Genomic DNA, 20,721 nt, shown 5'->3' with positions numbered 1-20,721 from the left:
CAAAATATGCGTATACCCATTAGAGGAAGGAAAGGGTCCCATGTAATCAAATCCCTGAACATCAAATGGTTCAACAGCAAGTGAATAATTCATAGGCATTTCTTGAGGCTTGCCAATATTACCTATTCTTTTACATTCATCACAAGATAAGACGAACTTACGGGCATCCTTGAAGAGAGCATGCCAATAAAATCCAGATTGCAATACCTTGTTTGCAGTTCTATCTCCAGCATGATGCCCTCCATAAGCTTCGGAGTGACATTTACGTAGGATTTATCCCTGTTCATGCTCAGGTACACAATGTCTAATAATACCATCTACTCCTTTATAAGGATGTGGGTCATCCCAAAAGTAATGTCTTAAATCATAGAAGAATTTTTTATTTTGTTGGTATGTAAAGCTAGGTGGTAAATATTTAGCAACAATGTAATTAGCATAATCATCATACCAAGGAGTACTGTGAGCAACATTTATTGCAGCTAACTGCTCATCAGGAAAACTATCATCAATAGGTAGTGGGTCATCAAGCAAATTTTCAAGCCTAGATAAATTATCAGCTACGGAGTTCTCAGCTCCTTTTCCATCAATGATATGTAAATCAAATTCTTGTAACAAGAGAACCCATCAAATAAGTCTAGGTTTAGCATCTTTCTTTCCCATAAGATATTTAATAGAAGCATGGTCTGTGTGAACAGTTACTTTGAAATCAACAATATACGGTCTAAATTTATCACAAGCAAACACCACTGCTAAGAATTATTTTTCAGTAGTAGCATAATTTCATTGAGCACTGCCTAGAGTTTTACTAGCATAATGAATATCATTCGGTTTCTTATCGACTCTTTGTCCTAGAATAGCACCAATAGCATAATCACTAGCATCACACATAATTTCAAAAGGCAAGTTCCAATCAGGTGGTTGAACAATAGGTGCAGAAATTAATGCTTTCTTGAGTGTTTCAAAGGCCTCTAAACGATCATCATCAAAAACAAAAGGAATATCCTTTTGCAAAAGATTCATAAGAGGCCTAGAAATTTTAGAGAAGTCTTTGATAAATCTCCTATAAAAACCAGCATGACCTAAGAAACTATGAATACCTTTTATATCTTTAGGACATGGCATTTTCTCTATTGCATCAACCTTAGCTTTGTCCACTTCAATACCTCTTTCAGAAATTTTATGACCCTGGACAATGCCTTCATTAACCATAAAGTTGAACTTCTCCCAATTCAAGACAAGATTTGTTTGTTCACATCTCTGCAAAACTTGATCAAGATTTCTTAAACAATCATCAAAAGACTTCCCATAAACAGATAAGTCATCCATGAAAACCTCAACAATCTTTTCACAAAAGTCAGAGAATATAGCAGTCATACATCTTTCAAAGGTAGCAGGTGCATTGCATAAACCGAAAGGCATACGTCTATAAGCATAGGTTCCAAAGGGACAAGTAAAAGTGGTCTTTTCTTGAGTAGGTTGAGAAACATGTATTTGTGAAAAACCAGAATATCCATCAAGGAAGCAAAAGTGTGTGTGCTTAGATAATCTTTCAAGCATTTGATCAATAAAAGGCAGAGGGTAATGATCTTTTCTAGTTGCTTTGTTTAATTTTCTAAAATCAACTACCATTCTATAACCTGTAACAATTCTTTGTGGAATAAGTTCATTCTTATCATTAGGAACAATAGTTATACCTCCTTTCTTAGGGACACAATGAACAGGACTTACCCATCTACTATGAGCTATAGGATAGATTATACCTGCTTCCAGAAGTTTTAAGATTTCCGTTCTTACCACTTCTTTCATCTTCGGATTTAACCGATGTTGGTGATCAACAACGGGTTTAGCATCAGGTTCCATATTGATTTTGTGCTGACATAGAGTGGGTCACCTTTAGGTGGAGGAGATCCTCCTAAAGTTTCAATAGGCAAATTGTGTTTAAGTAGAGGACGTTGTTCAAAGAAAATCTTATCTATTTCATTTCTTTCATGCATATGAAAATCATTTTCATGGTCTAGCAAATATTGTTCTAAAGGATCAGTAGGTGGTACAGCAATAGAAGCAAGACCAATTAATTCATTCTTACTAGGAAGTTCTTTTTCATGAAGCTTTCTACCAAACTTGGAAAAATAAAACTCATGAGACTCACCACCAAAACTAACACCGACAGTTTGTCTCTCACAATCTATCTTAGCATTAACGGTGTTCAAGAAAGGTCTACCAAAGATAAGGGGACGAAATTCATCTTGTGGGGGGACGGTATTTTATTTTCCCACAAAAGACCTCAGCATCTTTAACAATCCCAACTGGTGAAATAGTGTCTCTATTAGCAAGTTCAATAGTAATATCTATGTCTTCTATTTCTGTGGGTGCTATGTCATTCATAATTTCTTGATATAGGGTGTAAGGAATAGCACTCACACTAGCACCTATGTCACATAAACCATGATAACAATGATATCCTATTTTAACTAAGATGATGGGCATGCCAACAACAAGTCTATGTTTATCCTTTTTATCAGGTTTGGCAATTCTAGCAGATTCTTCACAAAAGTAAATAACATGCCCATCCATATCTTATTCCAAGAGATCTTTAACCACAACAATACTAGGTTCTACTTTGATTTGTTCATCAGGTTTAGGTGTTCTAATATAGCTTTTCTTGACCACAGTTGAAACTTTAGCATGTTCCTTTATCCTAACAGGGAAAGGTGGTTTCTCAATATAAGAAGTAGGAACAACTGGATCAACATTGTAAAGTATAATTTCTTCTTTAACTGGTACCGGTTCTTTGATTTCTTCTTTAATAGGTGGGTGATATTTAAACCACTTCTCTTTAGGGAGATCAACATGAGTGGAAAATGATTCATAAAAGGAGGCTACTATCTTAGAGTCAAGTCCATATTTAGTGCTAAACTTTTCAAAAGCATCGGTATCCATAAAAGATTTAACACAATCATACTTAAGTTTAATAACTGACTCTTTACCTTTGTCGAGTTCCCAATCTTCAGAGTTGCATTTAATTCTTCGCAAAAGATCCCACCAGAATTCAATAGTCTTCTTCATAAAAGAACCAGCACAAGAAGTATCAATCATGGTTATTACGAGAAAGACGAGCATAAAAGTTCTGGATAATAATTTCTCTTGAGAGCTCATGATTGGGGCATGAATATAAAATTGACTTAACCCTCCCCCAAGCTAGAGGGTACTTTCTCCTTCACGAGGCCAAAAATTATATAAATAATTCCGATCACGATGAAATAGATGCATAGGATAATTATTTTGATGGAACTCCAATTTCAAACGATTCCAATTCCAATATCCAATATCATCACATAGCCTATACCATGCCAATGCTTTTCCCTTCGAATATAAAGGGAAAACCTTCTTCATAACTTCATCTCCGGGTAAACCTGCAAGCTTGAACAATCCACAAATTTTTTCTACATATATCAAGTGCATATCAGGATGTTCGGTTCCATCTCCTGCATGAGGATTAGCTAGCAGTAGTTCTATCATACCCGAAGGAATTTCATATTAAATATTTTCAGTAGGTGCAGTAGGTTGAGGGGTAGCTAATTGTGGTTCAGTCGAGGTGAAGCTACCCCGAACAAATCCCTCAAACGATTGTTTTCCATATTAACAAATGATAATAAATTTTAGCACACCATATAAATGTTTCTTACCAAATTCCACTTACCAAAGGCGCTTCACTCCCCGGCAACGACACTAGAAAATAGCCTTGATGACCCAGAAGTATAGGGGATCAATTGTAGCTCTTTTCAATAAGTAAGAGTGTCTAACCCAATGAGAAGCAGAAGGAAATGACAAGTGGTTTTCAGCAAGGTAATGTCTGCAAGTGCTGAAATTGTAAGTAGCAGAGTAGTTTGATAACAAGATAATTTGTAACGAGCAAGTAACGATAATAGTAGCAAAAGTTCATCAAGGTAGCCTAATCCTTTTGAGGAAAAGGACAGGACAAAACGGTCTCTTAAAATAAGCAAAGCATTATTGAGGGTACACGGGAATTTCATCTAGTCACTTTCATCATGTTGGCTTAATTCATGTTCGGTACTTTGATAATTTGATATGTGGGTGGACCGGTGCTTAGGTGATGTTCTTACTTGAACAAACCTCCTACTTATGATCAACCATCCTGCAAGCATCCGCAACTACGAGAAAAGTATTAAGAATAAATTCTAATCATAGCATTAAACTTTTGGATCCAATCGGTCACTTACGGAATAGTGCATAAACCGGGGTTTAAGCTTCTGTCACTCTCGCAACCCATCATCTAATTGCTACTCCACAATGCATTCACTTCGGCCCAAATAAGGTTAAGTGTCATGTAGTCGATGTTCACATGACACCACTAAGGGAATCACAACATACATACTATCAAAATATCGAACACATATCAAGTTCACATGATTACTTGCAACATGATTTCTCCCGTGACCTCAAGAACAAAAGTAACTACTCACAAAAGATAATCATGATCAAGATTAGAGGGGTATTAAATAGCATATTGGATCTGAACATATAATCTTCCACCACATAAACCATATAGTAATCAACTACAAGATGTAATCAACACTACTAGTCACCCACAAGCACCAATTTATAGTTCTGGTAACAAGATTGAACACAAGAGATGAACTAGGGTTTGAGAGGAGATAGTGTTGTGGAATATGTTGATGGAGATTGCCCTCCCCAAGATGGGAGATTTGTTGGTGATGATGATGACGATGATTTCCCCCTCCGGGAGGGAAGTCCCCCCAGTGGAATCGCTCCGCCGGAGGGCAAAAGTGCTACAACCCAAGTTCCACCTCGAGATGGCGGCGCTCCGTCTCCAAAGTCCTCTCCTTATTTTTACTAGGTCAAAATGATTTATATACCATAAGATAGGCACCGGAGGTGAGCCTGGGTGAGCACAACCCACCAGGGCGCGCCTGGGCTCCCTGGCACACCCAGGTGGGTTGTGCCCACATGGTTGGGCCCCTTTGGTAGTTATTTGCTCCAATACTCCTCAAATTATCCATAAAAAATCTCCGTGAAGTTTCAGCTTGTTTGGAGTTGTGCAGAATAGGTGGCCTGATGTAGCTTTTCCAGGTCCAGATTTCTAGCTGCCGAAATTCTCCCTCTTTATGTATACCTTGCCAATTATGAGAGAAAAGGCATTAGACTCCAAAAAGCATTATTATGGATAAAACATTATAAATAACAGTAAGAAAACATGATGCAAAATGGATGTATCAAACATCATTAGGAGAATGATGTGATGGACAAGACCCATCTGTTAGCTTAGCATATGATCGTTCAATTTATTGCTATTGCTTTCTTAATGTCAGATACATATTAATTCGACTATGAGACCATGCTACTCCCGGATACCGAAGGAATACCTTGTGTGCTATCAAACTTCACAATGTAACTGGGTGATCATAAAGATGCTCTACAGGTATATACGAAGGTGTCTGTTGAGTCGACATGGATCGAGATTATGATTTGTCACTCTGTGTATCGGACAGGTATCTCTGGGCTCTCTCGGTAATACACATCACAAGAAGCTTGTAAGCAATGTGACTAAGGAGTTAGTTACGAGATGATGTATTATGGAATGAGTAAAGGGACTTGCTGTTAACGAGATTGAACTTGGTATGAAGATACCGACCATCCAATCTCGGGCGCGTAACATGCCGACATACAAAGGGAATTATGTATGTTGTCATAAGGTTCGACTGATAAAGATCTTCGGATGATATGTAGGAACCAATATGGACATCCAAGTTCCGCTATTGGTCATTGACTGGAGGGGTGTATCGTTCATGTCTACATAGTTCTCGAACGAGTAGGGTCCACACGCTTAACGTTCGTTGATGATATAGTGTTATATGAGTTATGTGATTTGGTGACCGAATGTTGTTCGGAGTCCAGGATGAGATCACGTACATGATGAGGAGCTCAGTAATGGTCAGGAAGTAATGATTGATATATAGGACGATGATATTTGGAGACAGGAAAGGTTTCAGAGTGTATCGGGTAGTCATCGGATCACCAGAAGGGGTTTCGGGAAGCCCCGGGAGGTTATGAGCCTTATGGACCAAGAGGGGGGAGCACACCAGCCCACAAGGGGTTGGTGCTCCCCTTCCCTTGGCCGCCAGCCCTAGGGATGGAAAGGAGGGAGGGCTAGCCCCTCTTTCCTTACCTCCACCTTGGAGGAAGGAAAGGGGGGCGCCACCTCCTCCTGCCTTCCTCTCACACGCATGCAAGGAAGGGGGCACTAGAGGGCAGGAGCCCAAGGGGGCCGGCCAGCCACCCTTGGGGCGCCTCCTGGCTGCCTCCCCTTATATATATATGAGGGAGAGGGCGCCACACAAGACCATGACAATCTCTTAGCTGTGTGCGGTGCCCCTCCACAATTTAGTCCCCCGTCCAGTTTCTCCACAGTGCTCGGCAAAGCCCTGCGGGAACGAGTTCACCAACGTCATCACGACGCTGTCGTGCTGATGAAACTCATCTAGTACTTCGCCCGTCTTGCTGGATCAAGAAGGCGAGGATGCCATCGAGCTGAATGTGTGCTGAACGCGAAGGTGTTGTATGTTCGGTACTTGATCAGTTGGATCGTGAAGAAGTTTAACTACATCAACCGCGTTAATAAACGCTTCCGCTTTACGGTCTATGAGGGTACGTAGACACACTCTCCCCTCTCGTTGCTATGCATCTCCATGGATAGATCCTGCGTGCGCGTAGATTTTTTTTGTCTTCCATGCAATGTTATCCAACAGTGGCATCCGAGCCAGGTCTATGCATAGATGATATGCACGAGTAGAACACAAAGGAGTTGTGGATGGTGATGGTCATACTGCTTACCACCAACGTCTTATTTTGATTCGACAGTATTCTGGGATGAAGCGGCATGGACCAATCTTACATGTCCACGCACATGAGACCGCTTCCACCGACTGACATGCAACTTGTTTGCATAAAGGTGGCTAGCGGGTGTCTGTTTATCCTACTTTAGTTGAACCAAATTTGACTACGGCCGGTCCTTGAATAAGGTTAAAACAACAAACTTGATAATCACCGTTGTGGTTTTGCCTAGGTAAGAATGGTTCTTGCTAGAAGCCCGTAGCAGCCACATAAAACTTGCAACAACAAAGTAGCGGACGTCTAACCTGTTTTTGCAGGGCATGTTGTGATGTGATATGGTCAAGACCTGATGTGATATACGTTGTCGTATGAGATGATCATGTTTTGTAATATCAACAACCGGCGGGAGCCTTAGGGTTGTCTCTTAATTATTGTATGAAATGCAAGCGCCATGTAATTGCTTTACTCTATCGCTATGCGTTAGCAATAGTTGTAGAAGCAATAGTTGGCGAGACAACCCCGTGCAATGATGGAGATCAAGGTGTCGAGCCGGTGATGATGGAGATCATGACAATGCTTTGGAGATGGAGATCAAAAGCACAAGATGATGATGGCCATATCATGTCACATATTTTGATTGCATGTGATGTTTATCCTTTATGCACATTATTTTGCTTAGAACAATGGTAGCATTATAAGATGATCCTTCACTTAATTTCAAGATAAAACTGTTCTCCTTGAGTATGCATCATTGCCAAAGTTCGTCATTTCGAAGCACCTCGTGATGATCGGGTGTGATAGACTCTACGTTCACATAGAACGGGTATAAGATAGTTTTACACATGCAGAATACTTGGGTTAAACTTGATGAGCCTAGCATGTATAAACATGGTCTTGGAACATTGGAGACCGAAAGGTCGAACGTGAGTCATATAGTAGGTATGATCAACATAGAATGTTCACCATTGATGACTACCCCATCTCACGTGATGATCGGACATGGGTTAGTTGATTTGGATCATGTATCACTTAGATAACTTGAGGGATGCTAATTTAAGTGGGATTCATTGATTAATTGAACTTATTCTTAATAGTTTTTGCATATCTATGTTGTAGATCATGGCCCGTGCTACCGTTCCCCTGAATTTTAGTGCGTTCTTACAGAAAGCTAAGTTGAAAGACGATGGTAGCAACTACACGGACTGGGTCTATAACTTGAGGATTATCCGCATTGTTGCACAAAAGAATTATGTCCTTCATGCACCGCTAGATTACAGACCTGCTACAGGAGCTACTTCAGATGTTATGAACATCTGGCAAACTCGATCTGATGACTACTCGATAGTTCAATGTGCCATGCTTTATGGCCTAGAACCGGGACCTCAAAGACGTTTTGAACATTACAGAGCATATGAGATGTTCCAAGAGCTGAAGTTGATATTTCAAGCTAATTCCCGGGTTGAGAGATATGAAGTCTCCAACAAGTTCTATAGCTGCAAGATGGAGGAGAATAGTTCTGTTAGTGAACACATACTCAAAATGTTTGTGTATCATAACCACTTGACTCAACTGGAAATTGATCTTCCAGTTGAGAGTGTTATTGACAGAGTTCTTCAGTCACTGCCACCAAGCTACAAAGGCTTTGTGATGAACTATAGTATGCAAAGGATGACGAAAATGATTCCCGAGATCTTCACAATGCTTAAGGCCACGAAGGTAGAAATCAAGAAGGAGCATCAAGTGTTGATGGTTAACAAGACCACTAGTTTCAATAAAAAGGGCGAGGGAAAGAAAGGGAACTTCAAGAAGAATGGCAAGCAAGTTGCCGCTCCCGTGAAGAAGCCCAAAGCTGGGCCCAAGCCTGAAACTGAGTGCTTCTACTGCAAAGGAAATGGTCACTGGAACCGGAACTACCCCAAATACTTGGCGGATAAGAAGGATGGCAAAGTGAACAAAGGTATATTTGATATACATGTTATTTATGTGTACCTTATTAATGCTTGTAGTAGCGGCTGGGTATTTGATATTGGTTCAGTTGCTCATATTTGTAACTCGAAACAGGAGCTACGGAATAAATGAAGATTGGCTAAGGACGAGGAGACGATGCGCGTCGGGAATGGTTCCAAGGTCGATGTGATCGCTGTCGGCATGCTACCTCTACATCTACCTTCGGGGGTAGTTTTAGACCTCAATAATTGTTATTTGGTGCCAGTGTTGAGCATGAACATTATGTCAGGATCTTGTTTATTGTGAGACGGATATTCATTTAAATCGGAGAATAAAGGTTGTTCTATTTATATGAGTAATATATTTTATGGTCATGCACACTTGATGAATGGTATATTCTTCTTGAATCTCGATCGTAGTGATACACATATTCATAACATTGATGCCATAAGATGCAAAGTTGATAATGATAGTGCAACATACTTGTGGCACTGCCGTTTAGGTCATATTGGTGTAAAGCGCATGAAGAAACTCCATGCAGATGGACTTTTGGAATCACTTGATTATGAATCATTTGATGCTTGCGAACCATGCCTCAAGGGCAAGATGACTAAAACTCCGTTCTTCGGAACAATGGAGCGAGCTAATGACTTATTGGAAATAATACATACCGATGTATGGGGTCCTATGAGTGTTGAGGCACACAGCGGGTATCGTTACTTTTTGACCTTCACAGATAATTTTAGTAGGTATGGATATATCTACTTGATGAAACACAAGTCTAAAACATTTGAAAAGTTCAAGGAATTTCAGAGTGAAGTGGAGAATCATTGCAACAAGAAAATAAAGTTTCTACAATCTGATCGTAGAGGCGAATATTTGAGTCACGAGTTTGGACTTCATTTAAAACAATGTGGAATTGTTTCACAACTCACGCCACCTGGAACACCACAGCGTAATGGTGTGTCCGAACATCGTAACCGTACTTTATTAGATATGGTACATTCTATGATGTCTCTTACCGATTTACCACTATCGTTTTGGGGTTATGCATTAGAGACAGCCACATTCACATTAAATAGGGCACCGTCTAAATCCGTTGAGACGACACCGTATGAACTATGGTTTGGCGACAAACCTAAGCTGTCGTTTCTTAAAGTTTGGGGATGCGACACTTATGTCGAAAGGCTTCAGCCTGATAAGCTCGAACCCAAATCAGATAAGTGTGTATTCATAGGATACCCTAATGAAACTATTGGGTGCACCTTCTACCACATATATGAAGGCGAGATCTTTGTTGCTAAGAATGGGTCCTTTCTAGAGAAGGAGTTTCTCTCAAAAGAAGTGAGTGGGAGGAAAGTAGAACTTGATGAGGTAAGCGTACCTTCTCTCGAATAGGAAAGTAGAACATCAGAGAAAACCATTCCCGTGATTCCTACACCAACTAGAGAGGAAGCTAATGATAATGATCATGAAACTTCAGATCAAGTTACTACAGAACCTCGTAGGTCGACCAGAACGTGTTCCACACCAGAGTGGTATGGTAATCCTGTCCTGGAAGTCATGTTGTTAGACAACAACGAACCTACGAACTTTGAAGAAGCTATGATGAGCCCAGATTCCGATAAAGGCTTGAGGCCATGAAATGTGAGATAGGATCTGTCACACCCTAGCTAGTTCAAGCATTAGAGTGTGCATCATGTTTATTTTCCTCTTAAATTTGAAATGGGGATGACAGAACCCCCAACACCCCCTGGAAACAACTAGGGTTTACTAAAATTATTTTCAATGAACCTGAAATGCCCTTCTAAAAAGTTCACCCTCTTTGTCTTGGGTTAGAACCTCTGGCAAAATTGGTGCACAATTTTCTAGGTCAACAGAAGGTCATTGAATTAAATCATAAGTATTTGAATTTGGGCATTTAAATGCTATAAAATAATTTAAATGCTCAAATAATTCTGGAAATAAATGTTTGCTGTTGGAAATAATCTAAACAGAGCCCACAATTATTTTCAGGATTTTTGGAAACGTTTTAGTATTTTAATTAAAGCCCAACAGTTGCAGTTAAATAGAAAAACAGAAACAAATCAAAAAAAGAGAGAGGGAAGCCACCTGGGCCTTACCTGTGCTGGCCCAGCCCACCTGGCTCGGCCCAGCCGACTGGCAAGGCCAGTCGTCGTCCTCCTCCCGCCAGAAGGACGCAGAGCACGTGGCCGGCGCCCGCGGCCACACGCCGGCCACCTCCTGCTTCTGCCGACGCCTTGGAGACGTCCAGGGATGCCACGCGACCCCCACGCCCCCCTCTCATCCTCTCTCACTCTCCCCCTCGTCTCCCTCACTGTCTCCCGCGATGGCCGAGCGTGAACCTCGCCGCCGATCGCCGTAGTTGCCACCAGAGCCACCCCCTCGCCCCTCCGATGAGCCCAATAGCTCCGCCTCGTCGCCCTGCACCTCTCAACTGACCCACGCGACTCCAACCGCCGCCGAACGCCGTCTTCGCCCTCGTCTTCAACCTCGGGAACCCGAGCCATCTCCGGTCGATTCGCCGCCGCCAGGACCTCCCCGAGCTCGCTGACCCCCTCTCCGACCCCGCTGTGAGCTCCTCTTCCTTTTCCCCTTTTAGTTACGAGTTTCGTCTTCATTTGAAACAATGTGGAATAGTTTCGCAACTCACGCCACCTGGAACACCACAGTGTAATGGTGTGTCCGAATGTCGTAACCGTACTTTATTAGATATAGTGCGATCTATCATGTCTCTTACTGATTTACCACTATCATTTTGGGGTTATGCATTAGAGACAGTTGTATTCACATTAAATAGGGCACCATCTAAATCCGTTGAGACGACACCATATTAACTATGGTTTGGCAAGAAACCTAAGCTGTCGTTTCTTAAAGTTTGGGGCTGCGATGCTTATGCTTTACCTGATAAGCTTGAACCCAAATCAGAGAAATGCGTTTTCATAGGATACCCAAGGGAAAATGTTGCGTACACCTTCTATCACAGATCCGAAGGCAAAAATATTCTAAGAATGGATCCTTTCTAGAGAAGGAGTTTCTCTCGAAAGAAGTGAGTTGGAGGAAAGTAGAACTTGATGAGGTAATTGTACCTTCTCCCCAATTGGAAAGTAGTTCATCATAGAAATTAGTTCCAGTGATTCCTACACCAATTAGTGAGGAAGCTAATGATGATGATCATGAAACTTCAAATCAAGTTATTACCGAACCTCATAGGTCAACCAAAGTATGATCCGCACTAGAGTGGTACGGTAATCCTGTTCTGGAGGTCATATTACTAGACCATGATGAACCTACGAACTATGAGGAAGCGATGATGAGCCTAGATTCCGCGAAATGGCTTGAGGCCATGAAATCTGAGATGGGATCCATGTATGAAAACAAAGTGCGGACTTTGGTGGACTTGCCTGATGATCGGCAAGCCATTGAGAATAAATGGATCTTCAAGAGGAAGACGAACCCTAATAGTAGTGTTACTATCTACAAAGCTCGACTTGTTGAAAAAGGATTTTTGACAAGTTCAAGGTGTTGACTACGATGAGATTTTCTCACTCGTATCGATGCTTAAAGTCTGTCTGAATCATGTTATCAATTGTCACATTTTATGAAATCTGGCAAATGGATGTCAAAACTGCATTCCTTAATGGATTTATTAACGAAGAGTTGTAGATGATACAACCAGAAGGTTTTGTCAATCCTAAAGGTGCTAACAAAATGTGCAAGCTCCAGCGATCCATCTATGGACTAGTGCAAGCATCTTGGAGTTGGAATATACGCTTTGATGAGTTGTTCAAAGCATATAGTTTTATACAGACTTGCGGTGAAGCCTGTATTTACAAGAAAGTGAGTGGAAGCACTACAACCTTTCTGATAATTATATGTGAATGACATATTGTTGATCGAAAATTATGTAGAATTTTCTGGAAAGCATAAAGGAGTGTTTGAAAGGAGTTTTTCAAAGAAAGACCTCGGTGAAGCTGCTTACATATTGGGCATCAAGTTCTATAGAGATAGATCAAGACGCTTGATAAGATTTTTCAATGAGTACATACCTTGACAAGATTTTGAAGTAGTTCAAAATGGAACAGTCAAAGAAGGAGTTCTTGTCTGTATTGCAAGGTGTAAAGTTCAGTAAGACTCAAAACACGACCATGACAGAAAATAGGAAAGAGAATGAAAGTCATTCCCTATGCCTCAGTCATAGGTTCTATAAAGTATGATATGCTATGTACCAGACCTATTGTGTACCTCACCATGAGTTTGGCAAGAGGGTACAATAGTGACCATGAGTGGATCACTGGACAGTGGTCAAAATTATCCTTAGTGGAATAAGGATATGTTTCTCAGTTATGGAGGTGACAAAAAGTTCATCGTAAAGGGTTACGTCGATGCAAGCTTTGACACTGATCCGGATGACTCTAAGTCTCAATCTGGATACATATTCAAAGTGGGAGCAATTAGCTAGAGTAGCTCCATGCAGAGCATTGTAGACATAGAAATTTGCAAAATACATATAGATCTGAATGTGGTAGACCCGTTGACTAAACTTCTCTCACAAGCAAAACATGATCACACCTTAGTACTCTTTAGGTGTTAATCACATGGAGATGTGAACTAGATTATTGACTCCAGTAAACCCTTTGGGTATTGGTCACATGGCGATGTGAACTATAGAGTGTTAAATCACATGACGATGTGAACTATTGGTGTTAAATCACATGGCGATGTGAACTAGATTATTGACTCTAGTGCAAGTGGGAGACTGAAGGAAATATGCCCTAGATGCACTAATAAAGATGTTATTTATATTTCCTTATATCATGCTAGAATTGTATTAACCGAAAACTTAGTGCATGTGTGAATACATAGAGAAACAGAGTGTCCCTAGTATGCCTCTACTTGACTAGCTCGTTAATCAAAGATGGTTGTATTTTCTGACCATAGACATGTGTTGTCATTTGATGAACGGTATCACGTCATTAGAGAATGATGTGATGGACAAGACCCATCTGTTATCTTAGCATTATGATCGTTTAGTTTTATTGTTATTGCTTTCTTCATGACTTATACATATTCCTCTAACTATGAGATTATGCAACTCCCGAATATCGGAGGAACACCTTGTGTGCTATCAAATGTCACAACATAACTGGGTGATTATAAAGATGCTCTACAGGTGTCTCCGAAGGTGTTTGTTGAGTTGGCATAGATCAAGATTAGGATTTGTCACTCCGTGTATCGGAGAGGTATCTCTGGGCCCTCTCAATAATGCACATCACTATAAGCCTTGCAAGCAATGTGACTAATGAGTTAGTTGCAGGATGATGCATTACAGAACGAGTAAAGAGACTTGCCGGTCACGAGATTGAACTAGGTATGAGGATACCGATGATCGAATCTTGGGCAAGTAACATACCGATGACAAAGTGAATGACGTATGTTGTTATGCGGTTTGATTGATAAAGATCTTCATAGAATATGCAGGAGCCAATATGAGCATCCAGGTTACGCTACTGGTTATTGACCGGAGATGTGTCTCGGTCATGTCTACAAAGTTCTCGGACCCGTAGGGTCCGCGCGCTTAACGTTCGACGACGATTTGTATTATGAGTTATGTGTTTTGGTGATCGAAATTTTTTTGGAGTCCCGGATGAGATCACATACATGAGGAGGAGTCTCGAAATGGTCAAGAGGTAAAGATTCATATATTGGAAGGTTATATTCGGACATCGGAATGGTTCTGAGTGATCCGGGTATTTTTCTGGCGTACCGAGGGGTTACCGGAACCCCCCGTGGAAGTATTGGGCCAACATGGCCCTAAGGGAGAGAGAGGGAAGCCCGCAGGGGGTGGCCGCGCGCCCCCTCCTAGGGAGTCCGAATAGGACAAGGAGGAGGTGGCGGCGCCCCTTCCCTTTTCCTCTCCCTCTCCTTCCTATTCCCTCCGGTGGAGAAAAGAAAAGGGGGGCAAATCCTAGTTGGACTAGGAGTCCAAGTAGGACTCCCCCCCATGGCGCGCCCCTCCTGGCCGTCGGCCTCCTCCTCCCCCTTTATATATGGGGGCGGGGGGCACCCCAAAGGCACACCAAGGAATCTCTTAGCCGTGTGCGGTGCTCCCCCCCCCACAGTTTACTCATTCGGTCATAGCATCGTAGTGCTTAGGTGAAGCCCTGCGCGGATGACATCACCATCACCGTCACCACGCCGTCGTGCTATTAGAACTCTCCCTCGACCCTCTATTTGATCAAGAGCTCGAGGGACATCATCGAGCTGAACGTGTGCTGAACACGGAGGTGCCGTACTTCGTGGTAGGTTCTGCCTCCGAGGATATTCACGAGTATCCAACTGAAGGGCAGTATCCCACTACCATTCCATCAGGCAAGCAACCATTGATCATTCCGATACATACCCATGTTCTCGCTTTTGCTCTTGTTTACTGCATTAAGACAACGTGATTCAAACTGCTGTGTGTTACGGTAGTTGAACCCTTATCCTCTGCATGACCTGTCATTGCCACAGTAACTAGATGAAACCCACTATCATGTGTAGGAGTTGATTGAGCCATGTATGTGATTCCTACCTTGCTATGCCTGCTATGCTTAGAGTTGCGTCAGGTCTGGTTCATCTGGGTGATGGGCTAGAGTGAAATGTTTATGTCGGTAATATGAGGGATGTGTTGAACATGTTTTGGTAAAGGTATCGATGAGAGGCCATGTAGGAGAACATGTTGGGTTGTTTCATTGAGGCCGTCCATAAGAACTGAGATCTGTATGTGCGATTTAAGATGCAGTTACTACCGTACATTGGGCCCGAAACCAATGGACCCTCTCGGCTTCTTAATCACCCTAGTACTCTGTACAGGAGTTGCAAATAGTTTCTGGTGTTTGTAGGTTATGTGTTGGCGGCCGTGCGTAGCGCTGACCCTAGGGGTGGGCTATGTTGCGGTAGATACACCGTGGCCGGGTATGCCGGGCGCCCGTTTGGCATCTCGGGACCCTGTTCACATCGTTCGGGGCCGTATGTGGAAACCTCGGCCGGACTCCCTGCGGATGGAACCTGGATAGGCGATAAACCTGGACTAGAGACTTAAGTGTTTAGGTAGGCCGTGGCTGACACCCTCGCCGGGCTTCCGCTTGAAGGTTGCCGAGTACATGTCGTGTAAGCGGCGGTAAGTGGTGAAAGCGTGTATGAAGAAGTACACCCCTGCAGGGTATAAAACTATTCGAATAGCCGCATCCGCGGTAAAGGACTACTTGGTTGCCTATACAGTTCATAGACAAGCTAATGAATACTACTAAAAGACTCAAGATAAGTGTGAGTACCGAGGATGGCCCTCTTGTAGGATGACGAGGGAGGATCCCTGGTGGAGTATTGTGTTGGTGAGTAGTGGACTCGTGTGCGAAAACTATTTTACTGGTGGAGTTCCGTAGGATAGCTTAGCCAAGAGTCCAAGCTGGCTTGCTGCATTAACCCCACCACCTTCTTGAGAATAAGCATGTATAGTAGGTTCTGATGTAAGACTTGCTGAGTACCTTTGTACTCATGTTTTCTTAATTACTGTTTTCAGACGACACCGCCCCCTCCGATGGGTTCTACATAGACCTTGACGTTGACGAGTGACTAGCCACCCGGGTGGTGATCCTGGCCATGGAGGGCCCTATGTAGATAGACAGGCTTCGGGAAGCCTTCTTTTTTTCTAGTCTGTACTCAGACTAGTTGCTTTCGCATGTGCTTGTATGATTGTATGACTTGAGTGTCAGGTCATGTGACCCCTATCTGTATGAACATGTTATGTTTGGCTCCCTGGAGCCTTTAAATAAAGTACTTGAGTTGTAGAGTTTTGTTGTGATGCCATGTTGTATGTACTCATATCGGGCATATTGTGTGTATGATTGAAATGCTTGGTATGAGTGGGATCCGACAATCTAGTTGTTTATCCTTGGCAGCCTTTCTTATGGGGAAATGTAGTCTAGTGTTCCTCGAGCCATAGTAGTCCGCTACAGCCCGGTTCACCGGAGTCCTGCTAGCCCAGCACTACTGCTCAGGACACTTGACTGGCCGGCATGTGTTTCACTTCGTTCCTATGTCTGTCCCTTCAGGGAAATGTCACGCGGTGATATCCGGAGTCCTGCCTAGCCTGCTACAGCCTGGGTTCCCCGGAGTCCTGTTAGCCCAGTGCTACAGCCCGGAATCACTCGTTGATGACCGACATGCTCGATGTGATTCATGTATGCCTGTCTCCATAGGTCTGTGCCGCTTTGGGTTCACAACTAGCCATGTCGGCCCAGGTTCTCTATCATATGGATGCTAGCGACACTATCATATACGTGAGCCAAAAGGCGCAAACGGTCCCGGGCCATGGTAAGGTGACACCCGTGGGATACCGTGCGTGAGGCCGCAAAGTGATATGAGGTGTTACCGGCTAGATCGATGTGACTTGGAATCGGGGTCCTGACAGCGTTGGTATCAGAGCCGGACTGCCTGTAGGTTCATTGAGCCAAACTGGTCGATGTCGAGTTTAGAAATGCTTTAGTTATATGTAGGGGAATTGATTGTGGGAGGGAACGTAAGGCTCTTTTACTCCTTTACCCTATGCCTCTGATCTGAGTCATTCTCTTCTCATTCAACGTGGGCTAAGGACTAGGCTCTCTTCTTCTATCAGGTTCACGTGTTACTAATCCGTAGTAGCTTATAGGATTGTTGTTACAAGTCCCAGTTCAGTTTCTACTATTCTTAGTATGTTGCTAATTGGATCAGAACCTTGATATGATGTTGTTGAGTGGTATTGCGAACTGTTGTGGATGTCTCAAATTTTTTACTGAGCATTTACAGCTGTTATGCTGTCCAATTTTCCCTAGAAATTCTGATGTCTTTGCATTGTGGTTGTGCTTTCAGATGGCCAACCGTGTTCAAAACCAAGTGGTTCGCCTGACCCGGTGCCTCGACGTGCCCGGTCATACTGCTATGTTAGTCCGGGTAATGATCAAGACGGGTTACCGTTGGTATCCCGAATACACCGTCGAAGAGCAATTCCGAGACTTTAATCAAAGCCAATATTTCTGCACCGTCAGGATATTTCCTTCTTATCCTGGATCTACCGAGCCCCTTCCCTGTTCCTATGGACTCGGGGTTACTGTTGAGATGGCTGTGCAGGATGCTGCCTATTCCATGATGACCATCATGCGAGTCCGGACTGGCCTGCTTCAGAACACCGACTTCCGTTACATGCCAGCTTCACTTCCGGGAGTGCAAGGGTATATTCAGGCTATCTATGCTGACTCCACTCAGGAGGACTCATTAACTCATACCACTGCCAAGATGCTCGAAGATAAGGACCGAGAGAATCGGGCCTTGAGGCTGGAGCTTTTCAATACCCGTGCTGATCATTGGGCTACATTGACTCGGTTTGCACCTGCGGTGCAAGCTGGATGTATGGATACAAGGGATCTGTATCCTGTGATATCAGCTCTGCCAGACATGGTGGATTGGCGTGATGTGGGAGGCATCACCCCACCTCGTGGTCCCCGCAGGCCACCGTTTGTTGGTCCAAGACCTCATCCTAGCCCCTATGGTCCTCAGGCTCCTCAGGACCGTCTGTTCCCGGATGGTCACATTGAACTTCCAGGCTATGGAGGTGACTTCTATGAGGACTACTACGGAGCTGTCTGAGTTAGTAGTAGTATCACTAGTATTGTAATAGTTGTATCTCCACTGTCCTGCGTGACCCGTGGAATATGACTTTGTGTGTAGAAAATTCCGGAGGTGTAGACAAATAATGTATAGGAGCTTGGAATGCCTCCGATGAGATGTAACGTCTTTCATCATAGTTGTACTGTAGCCTGGGCTTGTACTAAACTATGTATGATGTGTATGACCGTTGGTATATATATGGCAGTTTTATATTACCATGACATACAGATGAACATCTCTGCATTCCGTGTTATCCATTACATACTGCACTTCCTTGCTAAGTTTGACCCATCCTTATCTAAACCATTGTTTTGTTTTCTCCTAGGATGGTCAACACGCGCAGCAACCCTGCTGCCTCAGAGCAGGGGGAAGCCAGTGCAGCTAGGGGTGAAAATCTGCCTCACCCGCCTTCTCTGGCTGAAGTAATGCTAGAGGCGGAAAGAAACAAGCGTGAGACTAACCGCCTGCTGGAGCGGATTGAGCAGAACACTGCATGCCATCCGTGAAATGACTTGGTGTCAATCAATGACTTTATCAAGCTGTACCCACCAAAGTTTAACCATTCCGTCGAACCCCTCTACGCGGATGACTGGCTTCGCAGCATTACCCACAAGCTACGTTCTGCCAACATAGCCGAAGCCGACAAGGTTACCTATGCTGCCTATCACCTCAAAGGCCCTACTAGCCTTTGGTGGGAAAACTTTGAAGCTATGCGCCCGGTCGGCCAAATCACTACTTGGGCTGAATTCAGTGAGGCTTTCCGTGAGCATCACATTTCGGAAGGTCTCATGGATCGCAAGAGGGAGGAGTTCTGCAACTTCACCCAAGGAAGACTGACTGTGGATGCTTATAGTCGTGAATTTGGGAATCTGGCACGTTATGCCCCTGAAGAGGTATCTACTGACGCTAAGAAGCAGGCAAGGTTCCACAAGGGACATAGCCCTGAGCTTCGCCGCGATCTTCGTCTGCACGAGTGCACCTCCTTTCAGAAGTTGGTCAATAAAGCCATCAGCGCTGAGACAGGCCAGACTGATTATGACGCTTCACGCAAGCACTCCCGCGATTTTGGCTCTTCATCCGGCTCTGGAGCTCAGAAGCACCGGGTGTGGATTCCAAGCACGACACTGCCACCCAGGTTCACTCCGAGGCCATCCTTTGAGGCGCCTCGTCCCAACCAGCAATTTGCACCGCCCAAGCCCTATGGTGGCCCCGCTGCTAACGCTGCTCCACGCCCCAATATGGTGACATGCTTTAAGTGTGGAGAGCCGGGTCACTATAGCCGAGAGTGTCCCCAGAACAACAACCCCATTCAAACTAGAAAGTCCGTTGGCCGTGGTAAGCCCGCGGGAAAGACATTCTACGCCAAGCCGGTCACCACTGCCCGTGGCCATGTCAACTATGTTTCAGCCGAGGAGGCTCATGAGGATCCCAACGTTGTTCTTGGTACACTCCTTGTTAACTGCCATCCAGCATCTGTTCTTTTCGATACTGGAGCATCTCATTCATTCATATCCGAGAACTATGCTCGATTGCACCACACGACATTCGGTGACATGCCCTCTACCATGGAAATTCAAACTCCTGGCTCTAGATGGCAAACTTCTAGAGTAAGCCATGGGAACGAAATCCTTGTCGATAGACTTGTCTTCCTTGCATCCTTAATAGCTCTCAAGTCCTTGGACTTAAACATCATCTTGGGTATGGACTGGATGTCAGCTCATTATGCTAAGATTGATTGTGCCACTAGAACCGTTCAACTTACTCACCCATCGGGCAAGACAGTCAATGTCTTAACTCGAGTGGCCAAGCGCCAGCTTTACTCCTTAAATGCCAACCCCCTTCCAGACCTTGAGGATGTTCCGGTAGTCCGAGACTTTCCGGATGTCTTTCCAGAAGAACTGCCAGGTGTTCCACCTGACAGGGATGTTGAGTTTGTGATAGACCTTGTTCCAGGAAACATTCCAATTTCTAGAAGACCCTACAAGATGGCACCCCTAGAACTAGCCGAGCTTAAGAACCAACTCGATGAGTCCTTGAAAAAGGGTTTCATCCGTCCTAGTTCCTCTCCTTGGGCTTACCCCGTCCTCTTCGTTAAGAAGAAGGATGGAACGGATCGAATGGTTGTGGATTATCAACCTGTCAACTTGGTCACCATCAAGAACAAATACCCGCTTCCCAGGATCAACAATCTGTATG

The sequence above is a fragment of the Triticum urartu genome, chromosome 3A (genome assembly GCF_056163025.1).
Source record: "Triticum urartu cultivar PI428250 chromosome 3A, HENAU_Tu73, whole genome shotgun sequence".
In the NCBI taxonomy this organism is placed as follows: Eukaryota; Viridiplantae; Streptophyta; class Magnoliopsida; order Poales; family Poaceae; genus Triticum; species Triticum urartu.
Note: the sequence above shows the minus strand (reverse complement) of the source record.